General features: G+C 36.2%; 1 protein-coding gene across 1 annotated transcript in view; it reads left to right on the forward strand.

Moving 5' to 3' along the window:
- The first annotated feature begins 5,977 nt into the window (after positions 1-5,977).
- The window catches only part of LOC6577195 (cGMP-dependent protein kinase, isozyme 2 forms cD5/T2), a 60,349-nt gene continuing 48,301 nt past the window's right edge, over positions 5,978-18,025 (forward strand). The window contains exons 1-2 of the mRNA XM_015165538.3: positions 5,978-6,190; positions 7,254-7,650. The gene's annotated coding sequence lies outside the window, so the exon portion shown is untranslated. The remainder of the gene's footprint in view (positions 6,191-7,253; positions 7,651-18,025) is intronic.

Consider the following 18,025-nt stretch of genomic DNA (forward strand, 5'->3'; position numbering starts at 1 on the left):
TTTGTTTTTCCTGCCATTAGTTTGTGTTTTAGTTCTATTAGTATTTCATTTCATTTTGCTTTGTTCTACTTTATTTCATTTTGTATCATTTTATTTGCCAGTTTCATTTTTCTTTTGCTTTCTTCTCATCGTTTTAGTGGAATTACCTGCTTAATAATAGATGCGCTGTGCTTCTTCTTCTTCTTATTCTTCTTCTTCGTCTTATTTTTTTCCTTGCTTTGGAAATTGCAACTGCAACTAAAGTAGTGGGCGGGGGTGGGCGAAAGTGGGCTGCTGTGGCTCTTGAGAGATTTTCCGCTTGAAGATTTGTTTTCTATTCGCTGGCAGTGTTGCAAAGTGTGTAAAAAAATACAATGAAACCATTTGGTTTTTGAGTATTCATTTAGATGGGATTTACTTGGATAAGCATAAATTTCATGGAACTAGAAACTGTATAATCAGAATAGTTGAGATAATTTGTACGTATACCCAACATAATAAAGATGTAAACTTAGGCTCGCCAAGTTAATTCACTTTGAATGAATTAGCTTCATTGATTAGAGAACAAAAACGAATATTTATATAATATTTTTGCTGCAAAATCTGTATCTGTGTGTTCTGCTTATATGTATATCTGCAATACACTTTTCTCAGTCTATTAATCTCAATTTTCTGCGTCTCTCTCTGTCTTTCTGTCTCTCTCTCTCTCTTTATCTCTCTCGCTCTCTCTCTCTCTCTCTCTCTCTCTCTCTCTCTCTCTCTCTCTCTCTGCATCTCTTCTCTCTAATGATATAGCTTTCTCTTCCGCTCGAGTCTTTTTCATTCTCTTGGTCTCCTTATCACTCTCCTTCATTCATGTCATCGTGCTTTTTCTATCGCCTTGTTTATCGCTTTTTCTTTATCGTTCATTATGGGGGTATTTGTCTTCTTCTCGACCCTTTTATTTCCTATTTGTATATATCTCTCAAAAACAGTGAGAGAGGGAGAGAGGGAGAGAGAGAGAGGGTGCGAGTCTCTCTCCCTCTTTATTCCTTTTTATAAAAGTCGGACTTCTATTATGTCTTATTCATTCCTTATCATACCGATATTTCATTTCAGTTCATTTTATTCCACCTATTTCGTATTAACATCTCAGTTCATATTCAATTCTCCCTTTATAGCCCCTCTCCATTTGATTTAAGCAACAACTTAACCGATTCATATTTCAATTCCATTCCATTCCACTTAGCGTAAGCTCTTTTTTTTTAAGAGAAATTATAAAATATTTTTAATTACAGCTTAGCTCAACTGAACAACCCAAATCACTTCCGTTTCATTCCATTCACTCATTGCCCAACGCCCATTGATAGCTGCTAGAGGGAACGCCATGGAAGTGACACATAACCGGACTAGAAACAAGATAGAAGAAGTCAGCAGAGAAAGGGAGAGAGAGAGAGCGAGATAGAGCACTCGGCGGGTTCCATTTCCACTTCCATTTTGCAGTCGCACTTTGTGCGAAACTCTGGGTGAAATTTATGTAATTTATATGGGCACTTGACTGTCTAAATTGCCTGCGGAGAGCAGCACCAGCCACGCCTACCTACCTACCACTCCCCAACCCAGAAGAAGTTCTTGCTGCTGCTGCTGCTGCCACTTTTTATATCATCTACTTAGCCCTAATGGCAAATAATTAATTTCGTGCTTCCGCGTTTCGTGTCGCCCACACGCCCACTGACCAGCGCTGGCCAGCAGTGGGCTGAAGGGCGGGAGGAGAAGCAGTTCTCCTCCTCCTCCTGCTCTCTGACCGCCCCTCAACGACCGTTTTCAATTTACAAATTGCTTATTTTTCGAAAACCAAATTGCGAGTGCCTTGGACTTGGAGCGCAGGCCAACCAACTGGCAGTTAATGCATTTTACGTGGCCAGTCAGAAGGACCGACGAACGGACGGACGGACAGACAGCGTAGCTAGTCGAGCAGACCCGCAAGCCAAAAAGCTGCTAGCTCCTGTTCGAGCAGGCAGCTCAATTACGGTTATAAATTTTGCCCAAGCCAAAATGGCGCAGCTCGAAATGAATAGCCTGCCTGCCAGCCTGCCAGCCAGCGAGCCTGAACTGCCTCCCCCAGCATCAGGCCTGGCCCGCCCCCATCCCCTCACACACTCTGCGCAAAATGTTATTAACTTCTTTTAGCCGAGTTGAGCCAAATTACATTGCGGTTGCCACTCAGCAGTCACTTTTATTGAGCTCCTCAGTTATCCTCGCTTATTTCGGCTGTCATTAGACGCTGCCCCGCCCACTTTTCCACGGCGCGAGCGCGCGCGGGGCGCGGGCAACTTTATTTATGGTGCGACATTTCAGCGAAATTTCGAGGCATGAAAACAAATTTATTGGCGCCATCAAATTGTTTTTGGGGCTACGCCTTTACGCGCTACACCCAGCCCAGCCCTGTCTCTCTCTCACTCCCTCTCTCTCTCTCTCTCTCGACCCTTTTCCCATTCTCTGTGCTGTCATCGCAAACGTCGTCCAATTGCCTGGTCCACTTGGCCTTTTTATGGCCAACGCATAATTTTGTTGAGAGCTCTCTAACCATCACTCTTTGCCACCTCTCCTCCTCTCTTTCGCTCCCTCTCTCTCTCTCTCACTTCGGGCCACTTACACGCTGAGCCGCCATTTTCCGACTGAATGACCAATGCATAAAACGCATAATAAAATAAATGACTAAACAGAATTACGATAAAGACCCCGAAATGTGAAAGAAGTCAAATGTTAAACTTCGGCTAGAATTACGCTACAAATTTTGATGCATTTTTCATTTGCTTTTATTTGACAACTCAAAATAAATTGTTTAAGCTTCAAAAACAAAAACAAAATTTTACGTCGAAAAAGGGTTGATATAAAATGGAAGGGATACGAAATGATATTGATGGGACTATACAGAAATTATAAAAATAAATTTATATATATATTTATATAAAAGTATAAGAAATTTATTTGTTTTACATATGAAACAATATAAATAATGGCTCATCAGATGTTTACTGTACTCAAATCTATTTCAAAGCTATTTTAGTCTGGGAAAGCTTTTAACTCAAATTTATCCAATCCAATTAGACTCTATAAATGGTTTATCGAAGTGATTTTAGCTTTCCCAGCTTCGAATTATATATGAAATTATAAAATATAACAACATACTCTTATTTTAATTTATAGATAATGTTTAGAAACATATACATATACGGAAAGTGGAGGATATTGTAATATTTAATTTTTCCTCTATGTAACTGTAAATATAGTAAAAAAAAAAAAAAATTATTTGTATTAAAAAATATTTAAAAACACAAAGAACTTTTTTTCGCCATTGTTATGTTTATTAAAAATTTAATTATAATAATTTAAGCAACTTAATACTTTAAATTTAAAGAAAATAATTATTAAGTAAATTGCCCTTAAATTAATTAAATATATAAATATTATACAATTAATTAAACTTACATCAATTTTTATTAGCTATTTCCCATAATCTATTACATTTCATTCCAGCTTACATTCCAATTCCAATTAGCTTCCACTATAAATAAGAACTTTCCCACTGGCAACAGAAATAACTTCGCTGTTTAACGGCATTTCCATCAATATAACAGTTTTCACGATCCACGCACATGAACACATAAATATACAATATGGCAGCTGTTGTCTCTTTCTCGCTGACGCGCAGATCCGGCTTAATATCATTTCATTCATTTGGCCCACAAAATCAATTAAAAGCGCAATTAATTTGTTTGACAGCTAAAGAAAACAAACGCCAGACTTTTGAGCAAAAGCTCAACCAGAACACTGGAAGAACAGAGCGAGCGGCAGAGCGAGATAGAGGAGGCAGAGAGCAGGCAAATTAAATGGCGCATAGATGAACAAATGAAACGCAAATAAAGAGCAATAACAACAACAGCAACTACAACAGCAGCAGCAGCAACAAAAGCTCAGCTCTGATGGCAGCAGAGACGTAATAATAAAAGTAATTTAATTTTAATGAAATTGTTAATGCGAAAACAATTTCATTTTGTAAAAAGTTTCACAATGCTGACGCTGCCGCCCACCCAATCCCAGCAGAGGTATCATCAGGGGGCGTGGCAGGCAGGCAGGCAGCGTAAATTGCTCGTGACAATGAGTGAGCGCAAAGGAATACAAAAAGCACACACACACATATGAGAAAAAGTTGCACAAACAGAAAAACAAATAAACAAAAGCGTGCGAAAAAGAGAAAACCAAAAAGCCAACGAGCAGTAGCAGCAGCAGCAACAACAACAGTGAGAGCAAATGCCGTCGGTAGAGTAACGACAACAACAGTTGTTGGCAAACGGAAAACGGAAGAAGGAGCGAGAGAGAATACGAAAAATGAAATGCTGATGCGAAGATTTAATAAATGAAATTGGTGTGTGATTAAAAACACAAAAACCAAACGAAATCCATCTAATCAACTTTTGCTGCCGCCATCGTCCTTCTCGCCCTCGCCTAGCTGCTGCTGCTGCTTCCACCTACCGCCCGTCAGGACACACACCACACCTTTACGATTTACAGTTAGCAGAAGCGACGGCAACAGCGACAGCGCAGCAGCAGCACATAGACGCAGCGACGCAGCCAGTGGGTGGCTGCATTGGAACGCCTACAAACCGCAGCTGGCGGGGTATAAATAGACACAGGGAATTTTATAAAGGGAAATTCAGTAGGGATGATCTTGTCATAGCTACATATATGTATAAATAGAATATATGAATTTATTTGTATCATAATAAATGCATTGATTTCCTAATAAGATTTGTATTCTTTTATTTTGCATCTTACTCTTATGCATAAAATATATCTATCATTTAATATAATATCCCTACTGCCCGTTTTCCCACTTTTAAAATTTTGCTAACACCTAGTCCTTTTTTCTGTTGGCTCCACCCCTATATATGTGTATAAAATGGCTGAATCTGTGCGTCTCGCTTACGCCGTATAGGAAAGCCTACAACTCTGCATTAGTAGGAAAGAGAGCGTCGAGGCAACAAATGAATAAAATTTACAGCACTTAGCTTTTGTCAATAGCTATAATATTTCCCTTACTCAGCTAACTCCAGCACCGGCTAAAGCATGTACAACAACCTTATGCATCGTTGCTGGTTTATGTATGCGCTCTAATTGATATTAGCTTGGTGCTAAACTGAGCTAGAAAGCTCTAAAAGCTCGGTATGCCGAATATCTGATAGATAAATCTGCATTTGAGATTTTAGTTAGTTTTCCATGAATTTAATTCCATAAACATAAATGAAGATTCTGTGACAAAAATAAATTATTTACTCCGCTTATAATTAAATGTACTTGTAACTTTACGCTCTCATTGTTTCGAATTGTCTTGTCTATAATTGAAATCGGAATATTTAGATATTTTCTGGTTAACGGCAGTTTAATGGCAACAGCACTCACTCAGTTACTCACGCAATTCTAAATTCCAGCTTAATTAAATCGATTTTAACTATCAACTAAGACCCATCAAATATAACAACTACTTCGTTCCACTTGATTCCACTCGATTTCAATCATAAAACTCCCGCCTAGCTGCCCCAATGTGTTCCAAGCTACTCTCCAACAACAACTACCTGTTCTGTGGCTTTACGCTCTCAATTCTTACCTGTCTCTCCTTTTCTCTTTCATTGCTGTATATTCTCTTAGAATTATGCTATTATACAAGTTCTCGCTCTTGCGTCCGTGTTTTTATGTTGACGAACAAACATATAGTATATATATAACAATAATATAACAATAATATAACAAAGGTATTAAAAGAGTTTATATTTATAAGAGTTATGTCAATATTTTGCCTACAATATAATAATAATAATTTCGCTCACAGAATTTCTGTCGTATACAAAAGAGCTTTAACAACTCAATCCACATGTCAGCGCAAGAGCAACATCCACTCTGTTTGATAATGCGCGCATTGCTAGTGCTCGAACGACTTTTCGGCTGCGCCAGTCTCTCAGTTTGTGTCTCGCTTCCGCAGCGTTCGCTCGTATTATTTAAACTGGACGCAACGTTGTCGTCGTGTCGTGTGCTCGTTTTTGTTGCCGTCGACTTTAGTCGAACGCTAGTCGAACGATCTAGCGCATATTAATTTATGCTCAATTCCAATAACCACAACAACAACATAAAGAGAACCGTTCTATTCCATACGTGCAGCGATTGAGCATAAAATGTAAATGTTTAATAAATGTTAAAGTTGAATGTTAAAAAGTGTAACTAGGTATAAATTGAGAAGAAAATTTAAGCAGAAAAAAATCATTGGCACGAAAAAAATGCACTTGTCAACCTCGCGATGCATGCGAGCGAGCATTGAAGAGGAGTGGGAGGGGAAGAGCGAAAAAGAGAGAGAGGGACCGCGCGCTCATTTGACATTTTAGTTAGTCGCAGCAGCAACACCAACAAAAAGCCACAGCACGTTCTTTTTAATTTATAGTGGAAAATTAATAAATTAAACGTTTGCTGCTGCTGCCGCACTTGTTTTTGTATTTATATTGTGCATTCAAAGCGTGTAAAAAATTGCCAACAATTTGACTTAATTTATGCCAGAGGCTCACTCCACTCTCCTCTCTCTGTGTATCTCTCTCTTTCTCATATGACACATTTGCTTCGTTGTTGCTTGCAACGAAAATCAAAAGCTGCACTCCAACATCAATCAAAGCTTCCAAACACGCACTCGCCGCACTCCTTCTCTGTCTCGCTCACACTTGGTGGAAACTACAACAGAAACAGAGACAGCTGCCCACGCAGCTGCTTTAGCTGTGAATTTTGCGTCGCATTTTCTTTGCAAATCATTTTCCATTTGAGCTTCACAGCTGCTTTTCTACTTCTATGCATGCTTCTTCGTTCTGTTTTATAGTTTCACATTCTTATTTTTTTCCAATTTGTGTGCGCTGCTCGCTTCGTTTCTGTCTCGTTTGTTATTTGTGCCTGCCCGCGCGCATCTATTTTTAGCAACAATATTTTTGTTGTTGTTGCCGTTGCCTGGCTGCCTGTCAAGTTAACTACGCTACGCTGGCAGCGACGGCGACAGCGACCGCGGCAGCAACAACAAAGCACAGCTAATGCAGACAGACCAACTATGCGCGAGAGAGCAAGAATATGTAAGAGAGCGAGAGTGTGAGAGCGCAGGTGATAAGAAGACGAAGGAGAACACGCGAGAGCGAGAAAGGCTGTTCTGTTCACTTGTTTACCACGCTCAACAACTTGTTGCTCTCTCTCACACTCTCTCTTTTCAGTGCCCACGTTAGGCCTCAAAAAACAAAAAGAACAATAAAGCGAGCTACAACAATAGCACTGTGACAAAGTACCGAAGTGCAGCGACGTTGTCGTCAACGTTGACGCTGCGTCGCCTGCATGCTTGCCTTAATTTTGTGCTTCCTGTGGAGAATGGACAAAAACAACAATAACAAACAGTGGCAATAAAAAGCAACAAGTGGAAACAACGTCGAAAATAACATCAGCAGAAGCAACAATAACAGCAACAGCTTTCTTTAAAAGCCGGCTGCGCAGCATTAAGAAGAAGCATAGAGTGCCATAGTGTAAGTGGGAGAGTGCGAGTGGAGAGAGCACTGCAGCAATAACAAATCAACTGTTCTCTTTCGGATCTCCTTTTGTTCAGCAACTTGTCAAAATGTGAGTATTAATATGCAATTATTGTTTACTGTTGCATGATTTATTATTTTACACGTACACATGTACTTATGAGTGTGTGTGTGTGTGTATGAGTGTATGAGTACACATGTATTAAGTGTTATTTATGGACTACGCCTACGATTTGCGATTGCACAATCGAGTGGAAAGTTGACGAGGCTATCGCCATTTTGAGCGCCCTTAAGCCGTGCCGCTCTTTGCATGTGGTGTATGTGTGTGTAAGTGCGTGAGTGGGTATGTGTGTGTGAGTGTGTATGCCCTTGCGCCTGCATTGAATAAACAATGAAGGAGCTCAGCTTCAAAGCTCACAGAGCTTAAGCCCTTGCACGTAATGCTTATTAATATAGTTGTCATTAAAATACCCTGTAAGATAATGAAATGAGGGTATATTGAAGTGTGGTTAAAGTTAGGAAAACAAAATGACAAAAAAAAAAAAAAAAAAAATTAATTGAAAATAAAAGCTCTATGATTGCATGAGAATTGTGTTAAATAAAGAAAATAATGTAATTGTATAGTAAAGAGTCTCAATTGATTAGGTATGTAAATACAAGTACATGTATATACTTAGAGTATATAATATACACAGGCACAACTGTCGATAAGGTATCGGCTAGTCGGTCAATCTGTACGTCCAGCCCTTTTGCTTATTGCATATTCATTTCTTTTGCATTCATTACCCACCCCAAAGTCCACACTCGATCGACTTATTGGTGTTGCCTTTGTTGTTGTTGTTTCACGTTTATTTTTAGACTTTTGTCATAAAGTTTAGAAAACAAACAGCGCAACGCGAAACAACTGCGGAAAAAAAAAACAAAATAAATAAAATAGCTAACAATTTGTGCCATAAAATTATTCGAGTATTTTGCGACGCGACGCCTGCGTTGACGGCGGCGCCGGCGTCGTTTTACAAGTGCGCAGCTCTTGAAATCGCAACAACAACGGAACGAAGAACAACCGTTACTATTGGCTATCGCTTGTTTTTTCTGCCACTTGGCCAATTGAATAACTCTAACTGTTTAACGCGAACGGAACAAAATTGAGTAAATACGTTTCAACGACTTGAGGAGAGATATTGAAGGGCGGAAATTTTCCTTTAGCTAAACATCCTACATCATTTTATCAATAGCAAGATTTTTAAGAATTTTGAAAGATCTTAAAACATGCATAAAACTTTTAAGAAATATGAAAACGTAAACAATGTTTGTTTTTGTTTATAAATTGTTTTGGTATATATCCAAAATACCCTGTAAATAGTTGTTGCAAATGGGAGTTTTATACATAGATAAAACTGTAAGAAGCAGTAGAAATACTAATTATAAAATCCTTCTCTGTACAAGCTATTCTATCAAACTCAACTTAATATCAATATTAATAGCAAAAGATTATTTGCTTTTTCAAGTTTACGTAAATTAGTCGTCAAATGTAATATCAACAGAAAGCTTAGACATAATCGTCTTTTATAGAAAACGTCTTCAATCATACAGTTTGATTAATTTGATTTTTGCCATTTAGTCGTTGTACAATACATAGAATAGATCCATCAAATTTGTTAAATATATAATTGAATACAGCATTTACCAAATTTTATTATCTTTCCATTATATAAAACTAAACACAAAAGTTGTAGTGCTTGATGCCAACAGTTTCTAATTGATCTGACGACTATATATAATATAGCTCTATGTTTCTGATAAGAATTAGCGTAGACTACGGAATTGTAGTAAAGTTTGTAGATAACCTAAATAAAGGAAAATGATTGAATAAGTTAAGATTTTAAACTGAAAGCTATGTCTTTCGGTTGATATATTTGATCAGCATATGTATAAGGTATAGATCAGCTAATCATTGTTCATGTTTTCGAAATTAAATGTTGCGCTCATATCATACCTTTCATTTGGGGTATTATAAATTGATATGAAAAGGAAATACTGTATTAAAGAACTTAAAGCCTTGCCCAATTCGTAATCTGAACAGTAAAGGAAATAATTCTATTTATAACTCCCAAAAAAACAAGGTAAACTAATTTATAAAATGGCCCGTAATAGTATCTAGGCGTAAATAGAGCTATATTTAAACAGAAATTTCGATAAGCAATTGTTAGAGGTGTACAAAAAGGGAGCTTTCATTAACCATCGAGTCTTATCTCAACAAATATTCAGGCGACTTTTGTATAGCTCAAAATTTGCAAAACGTTTCATACCATATCAATTTTATTTGTTTGCTTTTCCCTCATTTGTTCATTTGAATAAAGAAAAGCAAACGAAACGTGAAAAACAAAAAATGTTCAAGCAAAAGCCAAGCAAATTGTAAATAAAGTCATAGATAAGAAGCAATCAAATGGAGACTTACGAATCCAAGTCCAATAACAAATAGTAAAATGTATCAACTTGGAAAGTTTAGCAAGATAAATATAAATGTTTGCATGCCCATTAAAAAATGATAAATGTGGTGGATTGTGTAGGGGAGAAGAAGAGAAACAGAAAATCTAGTCAATGTAAATGCATTGAAATAGGCATTAGTATCTATAGCGTATTGATTTGATTTAGAAAACTTTGACATTGATAAGTATATTGAGATTATGGCATATAAACTTACATATGTCAGAGTCTTATATATTTCCAAATTATTATACCAAGATTATTATATTTGTCAATGCCATTGAGTGCATTAATCGAAGAAGCTAGATTATCGATTATCGATTGAGCTAGAAATCGATAATTGATGTACTATGGATAGATTAACTTTTTGAATGCTCTGCTATTTATATTTCCAAAATAATCATAGAATAAACATACTTTTTTTTTTAAAATATCCTGTTTCTAACGAAGAAACTATGCAATTATATTGTTTTAAAAATTAAAATATATTTAGTTTTATAAGTAAACTTAGTACATTTAATGTTTTCTATATATTTATATATTTGTACATATATATATTTTTCATATACTTCCACTTCCACTTTGCATTATAAGTCAAGTTTTCTTTTTTGGCCACGTGGAATCAGCTAAAACTTGTTTGCACTTCACTCTTGTTCTGCCTCTTCTTAAATTAATTCGGTCAGCCGCGCCCCTCTTTTTTGTAGAATTTGGCAGAGTCATAGGATTCACTGTTTAGCCGGTCGCTCTGCCGCTCCCGATCCCCCTCTCCCTAACACTTTGGCACTCTTCATTTCGTTGCGCTTGTATAAGCTGCATATCAAATTCTTGCCGAAATGACAAGTTTTTTTACACGAGCCGCAGTCGGCGTCGCTGCTTGTTTACGTTTACAACCAGAGAAGCAGAGCGCAAGAGAGAGAAAAATAGCGAGAGAGAGAGAGAGAGAGAGAGAGAGAGAGTATGTTAGCTTGTAGAGTAAACAAAATACCAAATCATGAATATTGGAATGTGGTGCAAGCTTTTACAGCGTTTGGGTCAATAAATAAGAGAGCGCAAGCAACTTTAAGAGCGCGCATTACGAACGCAAGAAATGCGTTAAGTGAGCTGCGCATGCAAACAGCTGTTGTTTTCAATGGCCTCAAATAATGCTTAGCTAATGTAACAAATTATCGTGCTATTGTATATTATATATATATATATATTATATATATAACCATTTGGGTTTAATATTATTATTAATTACTTTTGTTTACAAACTTTTCTTTGTTGTTGCTTTATTATAAATGGTCTATCGATTAACTCTGTGCGCATCAAAAAGCTTTTGCTGAATAAGTTTAACAGCGGGCTAAAGCTCAGTCATTTAGATATTATGAAAGTTTTTCGTGTACATTCAGCAAAGCAAACAAGCGCTAACGGAAAAAGCTTTCAATTTGAATAAAATTGAAGAGAAATATTATTTATTGGTATAAATTGTATTTTTGTTTTTGTTTTTTATGACAATGTATAAATTAATATTTATTTTTATTTTTTATGTATAATTTTTTTCAATATTCTTAATCTTTGATATCACCCCATATTTTTTGTTTTTTATTTACCATTAAGCTTATTATCTAATTTTATGACTGCAATATTAGCGAATGCATGAGTTGTTGTTGCGTTTGCTGTTTTATTTTATTATTGTTTTTATCGTTGCCGCCCAAATAACCTTTCGATTACGTCAATTAAATAAAATATGTAAGTATATAACATATAATTACATAAACCCGCGCAACTTCTATTGATAAGCTCCCAATGTCACCAAATGCAAACAGTAAACAAAACAACAGCAACAGCAACAACAATAACAATAACAATAAACAAAATCGTATATTTCTGATCCCCCAAATCTGAACCTAACCTCAATTTAAGCGTCGCGTGTCGAGCTCGTAAGACTTTCGGACCTCGAGCTAGCGTGCAGCTTGAATTCAATGTTTGCAAATGCAAATAAATATCAAAATATTAACAATAATACTTTATGATATACATATGTATATATGAATATATGTGTACACACAGACCTATTGAAGGCACGTCCTATGGAAATGTGCATTGAGTAAAATGCGAGGGCAGTCTGTTTGTTGGTGCTATGAGTATATAAAGTTAATATTTAGTTAAATTGTTCAAATGTTCCAATAAACAATAGAGTCTCTTTATTGAGCTTAGTTATTCCATCGATTCATTTATAATTCATATGTCAGTTAATGTTCCATTCAGGTGTTTGGCGGTTCATGATCGACACGTTCTAAGAAAACTTCAGTAGCACCCCTCGTTTCGATTTGCTACTTGCTCAGCTTTTAAGCAAATCACTTTGTTTACATGCAATTTAATTAAATAAGCTTACAATAAATAAATCACGCTTCCACTAAAAACAAGATTTTGTAATTATAAGAGAAACTAAGAGAAAACAAGTAAGAAGACTCTAGTCGACACTGTTCGACTAGGAGATACCCTGAACCCTCCAATCTGATATTCTATTCACTCTGCACTTCTTTTAGGTACACATACATACACACGCACGTATTAGAGCGCGCTCTGCTAACTGCGCAATGAGCAGCGACTGCGCTTGGGCTGCGCTGCAGTGTGGGAAACATTATAAGAATTTATTTGTTGAATAATTGAATTTGTAGACGTATAATCTTAATGAAACTTTCAGAAAATAATCATATTACTCAAATGCATGTACATTCCAAAGCACAAGTCTCTAGTACTTGAAATACGCCTTTTAAAAAGGTGAGGAGTGCAAGCTCTAGCTCTAAAGGTGTAGGAGATATAATTAAATAGCTAGCTTTCGATAAGGTTTTTAATCGATAATTAAATATCGGGCGTATTTATCGAAAACAAAATTTCAAGTCTCTAGCTCTTATATCTTCTGAGATCGACGCGTTCAAACATACGGACGGACGGACGGACAGACAGACGGACGACTCAGCTCGTCGCCATGATCAAGAATATATATACTTTGTGGGGTCTGCCACGCCTCCTTCTGCCTGTTACATACATTTCAACAACCCATTATACCCTGATTTCCCATTTTCAATGGGTTCAGGGTATAAAAACAAAATTAAATGTGAACAATTGATGGAGTTGAAATGAGCTACATATATATATACAAATATATACATAAATAAAATATATAATCAAGCAAATTATATGATTTATTGCCACGCACAATAAATAAATACATCAGTCCATAAAAAATGAATGCGAATTGCAGGCAAAATAGAAAAACAGAAATCAAATAATGGTAGCAAGTTTTTCTGCTGAAGCCGACAACATTTACGAGTTAATTTGAGACAACGTTAATGCAAACAAACTGTCAAATGATATTAGGAGATAAATGCTAAATATTTACGAGAAAATCAAAGACAGATGGCATTATTGAGGCGGGCATACGCTGCGTATGCGTATTAAGTTTGCATATAATTAAAATTATTTCTTGGCCTTACACTGCGTATACTTAATATTTTAACATTTTATATATTATATATTTGTATTATATATATATTTTTATTTTATTTAAGTTGATTCTTAAGACGAGGAAAGTATTTTTATCTACTTATTTGTGCTTACGCCATAAAAGAGGCTGATAAGCCTGTTAGCGTCTTCTGTTTGTTCTGGTCTCTTTGGGGAAAGCTCTTTACGTTGACTTTGTAATTAAGATATTTGCCTCACATCCTCTAAATTGTGAGCATGTCAGGTGGAGTGCTCTGATCCCCAAGCGACTCATAAATATGCATGCAATAGGAAATCTTCAGAGCAGGTTGACTTTGTGTGCGTGTGTGTGTATGTGCATACCCGTTCCAGTGCTATTTAGAGCGGGTATCAACAGCTTGTTAGAGAAGTTGGAGGCAAGCGAAAGAGATAGAGATAAAGTTATTTATTGAATTTCATTAAAATATTAGTATGCGAAAATGTTTATGTGTATATGAATAGCGTTTAGATTATAATTATATTAATTTTATAGCATTATAGTATACTAAACGTAAATACATATAAGTATATAAAAACAAAATAAATATTTATATAAGAGAACATAGGTATTTTATAGGCTGACTATGATCTATGGAATCTATGGAATTCTACAAGTTCTTATAATATTGTATTTTCTCTATTTTCTTGTGGACAATAAAAGAGCGAATAATTAATACAGCTAGTAGATACTTTAATTGTATTACTATTATTAAGAATAAGGTATATATAATAAAAGTTTATTACCCAAATAGCGTCCGTGGCACTCACAAGTCCTTTATCAATATTCAAGCCCAAAAGTATGCTGAAAGAAAGCTAAAATATATCGTGCATATATGAAGCGGATTTCAAATGATTCGTTATAGTAGTATATTATTATGAATTATTTAGGAATGTTTGTTTTTTTTTAGATATAAACAAATAAATTTCGTTGATCAGATATATAATAAAAATACAATATAATGAAAGATTGGTTAAATTATATACATAGAAGAAAAATGAATTAAAATATCTCTAATAAATTTATATTAATCAACTAATAATAATTAATGTTTGTAATTTACGCACATGGCAAATGTGGAAACATATATTATTTAAAGAAAATGAATAGTAGCCAAAATACGTTTCTTAATTTTATATAAGTTAATAGTTTAATTCTTTTCATTTACCTTAATACCTCATACCTTAAAAATAAAAGCATAAATATATACATACATATTATATATAGATATTAGGAATCCCCTTTACAACTTGCAATTCAATATTCATATGTAAGACTCAAGTGTTAATTTGCCTATTATTTATTAACCATATTTATGTTTGCATGTTTTTTCGGTCCCTCACACTCGCCATCTCTCTCTGTCATTTATAGATAAAAAAAACTGCAAAAAACAAAAAACAAAAAAAAAATGGCTTTGTTGTTACTTTCAATAAAATTGAATGTGTCGTTAATTGTTTTGAGGCTGCAGGGCACGGGTATTATAAAGTCAGTGGATCGTGAATTGAAGGCTCGAGTAAGACTTGTTTCAGTGTTCTCCACGTTGTTGTTGTTGTAGTTGTTGCTGTTGCTGTAGCATGTGAGCGAGCAATTAGATCGCATAGAAGCTCAATGCAGTTGGTTAGCTTCTCGTGTGTGAGTGTGTGACATGTGTATTGTATGTATGTGTGTGATTGTTATTACAACCATTCTATTAAAACGAATCGAACCAACGCACGAATCACAGCAAAGACTCAAAGGCGTCAACAACACACAAACTGTGTGTGTGTGTGTGTGTGTGTGTGTATGCATGCTGATCGTGCCTGTGCTTGAGTCTGTGTATGTGTGTGTGCGTGCACTCAACTGGTTTCAGCCAAATTCCGAGTTTTAATTTCAACGACATACGTACAACAGCAACAACAGCAACAACAACAACAACAACAACAACAAAATAGACATGGCGACTGCGACGGCTTCTGGGGGTTCACTTCGATAACAACTGGCGTCGACGTCAGCGTCGCTGTCGCTGCCGACGGCGGCAGCACAGTCAACTACTATCGATAGCCAGTCTACGGTCGTCGTCGTTCAACTCTCGCTCTCTTGTCAGTTCTCGAGCGTCGCTCATTCGTTGCGGTACAGCCCAAAAAACCAAATCGAGAATCGCCAAGCCGAATAAATAAACAAAGTTGATATAAATAAAATACTTTCGTGTTGAAACCTTTTGAAATTCTTAGCGCGCGCGCGCAAACTCAAAAGCGTTTCCCAATTAATTTTTGTAACGGTTAACGCACGCACGCACGCACCTAATTAATTAAAGATCGTCGCGTTTCTTGTTCATTAAACGTTGCAAATTGTTTTTGTCGTCGTCGGAGTGTTTTTTTTTTTTCGACTGCATCTCCAAAGTCCAAAGTGGAGTTTTGCCTCAAAGGTAATGCCCATTTGCAGTTGCGGTCCCCGATGTGCAATTTCTTAGGCAGTTTCCCCATCAACTTACCTCTCCAAATTGGTGTTTTAATTAATGTGCACACACACATACACACACGCTGCAGCAGCATTTGCTGTCGGCTTCTGCAGAAGCCGCCAACTGTCAGCAGCAAATCAAAAGGCGACGCATAATCAGCTGTCAGCGTTTAGACGCGTTTTGTGTGGTCTCACACAGCTAAAGCCAAGTTAGTTAGTTTCGTTCGTGGTTCTAACTCCGGTTTGCTGCTCCGCTTCCTGTCACGATATCAGCTGCAATTGCTCTACATTGCGATTTTGATGGCATTTTGATGGGTTTGAGCTCAACATGGTCAATGTCTATGACGGAAATGCCAAAGTGCATAGAAATTTAGATATATACATATATATATTCTATATAATGTATATATGCTTGTGTTTGTGTATGGCGTTCAGCTTGCTTGTCCAGCTCTATGTTGTATTGGAAAGTTGTAATTGCTCTATTTGGCTGAGAGCGTATAAAAGTCAGTTCTAATTGCAATTTGTTTGTCAGGTTTGCCTTTGATTATAATATAATACCTATCTACATAGAGTGGGGGAAAGTTTCTGTGATCTTTTACACATTTCAGTTTTATTGGGCTTTCTTTATATTGTTATTGCGTCGCGTATCTCCATCTTTATTTTGCAAAAGTTCAAGTTGTATAAATTTGATTTTCTTGCGTGACGAAATTACAGTTTCAAGCTCAATTACTTGTCGGTCCCACTCTACCTACGCGAACTTCTTTTTGATGTGATATAGTTTCCATTTTTTATGAACTGAAAGTTATTCTAATGCGACTCAGAATAGTCTTACAGAACTTTGCTATCGAATGTTTTATATAAAATATTTTTTGTAAAACATATTTTTTTAACTGCAAAATATAGATTGTTTTTATCATAATTCGGCAAATAAAGTCAATAGCAAAGTCTATTGATAGTACAGCCGGAAGGCCCTATCATATGACGTTTTTTGTGTATAATGTTTGGTGTTTATTAGTTTTGATATACAAAGAACACTTAAGCTATCGTCTTATACAAGTTATTGAAAAGTTATTTTACTATCTTTTAAATTATTTATATTGTGCAGATTGAATGATTCGATTTCATTGCTAAAAAGTTTTTATATTCCATTCACAAATTTTAAAGATAGAATTGTTAATAATTTTATTCAGATATGTATTTGGGCCAGGTTAAATTATTATTTTAGAAAATTTATTTTAAATTTAGGTAAAAACAACTCCTATAATAAATTTCCTGTATTCCAAGCTCGTTTCGACAACTCTCAAGTTTTACGGAATTTTTTCCTATCGGAACTACCTTTTTTTCTTGAATTCTAGACAGTGCTTTCTAGATTCTATTAACTGTCTTAGCCTTGGCACTTCATTGCCATATTTAAATGTGTACATACAGACATTTATTATACACATATTATATTTACATACACATCAACATAAATCAACCCCTTTGAATAGCCGCGAAACCCAACCGAATCCAATCTAATTCCGCACTTGTTTTGCTTACATTTAGCTTACAGTTTGCTCTCTCTTTCCCTTCCTCTCTCTCTATATCCGCTCCTTCTCCTTTACGCATTCTCTGCCATTTTACAGCAGTTGTCCCATTTTTTTTTGCGCTGTGCGAAGGTTTTATTGATCGAACGTGCGCTGCATGCCAATTGGGTTCCACGGAGTCGCGATATATTCATGCCCCATGTAACGCCATGCGTTGCCTTCGCCATAGATGGGCGCCGTTGAGGGCGGGGGCGGGCAGGGCCGTTTAATGCCAGCAAATCGTATCGCACTAGCGACAAAACTAAAACGTCCAACTAGTTAGCACGGACTCCATTTGTATCTGACTGTCTTTTAAAGCGTTATCAGGCGATCGATTGCCTTCGCGGGCCGCTGTGATCGATCGATCGGCGAACGTGTCGCTGGGACTAATGAGTGTTTCGAATAAGAGCCAAACACAAAAATCGAACAGCAAATATATAAATCAAATGAAATACACCGACTCGTATACTCTG

This window comes from Drosophila mojavensis, unplaced genomic scaffold (assembly GCF_018153725.1).
Source record: "Drosophila mojavensis isolate 15081-1352.22 unplaced genomic scaffold, ASM1815372v1 contig_36, whole genome shotgun sequence".
NCBI classification, from domain to species: domain Eukaryota; kingdom Metazoa; phylum Arthropoda; class Insecta; order Diptera; family Drosophilidae; genus Drosophila; species Drosophila mojavensis.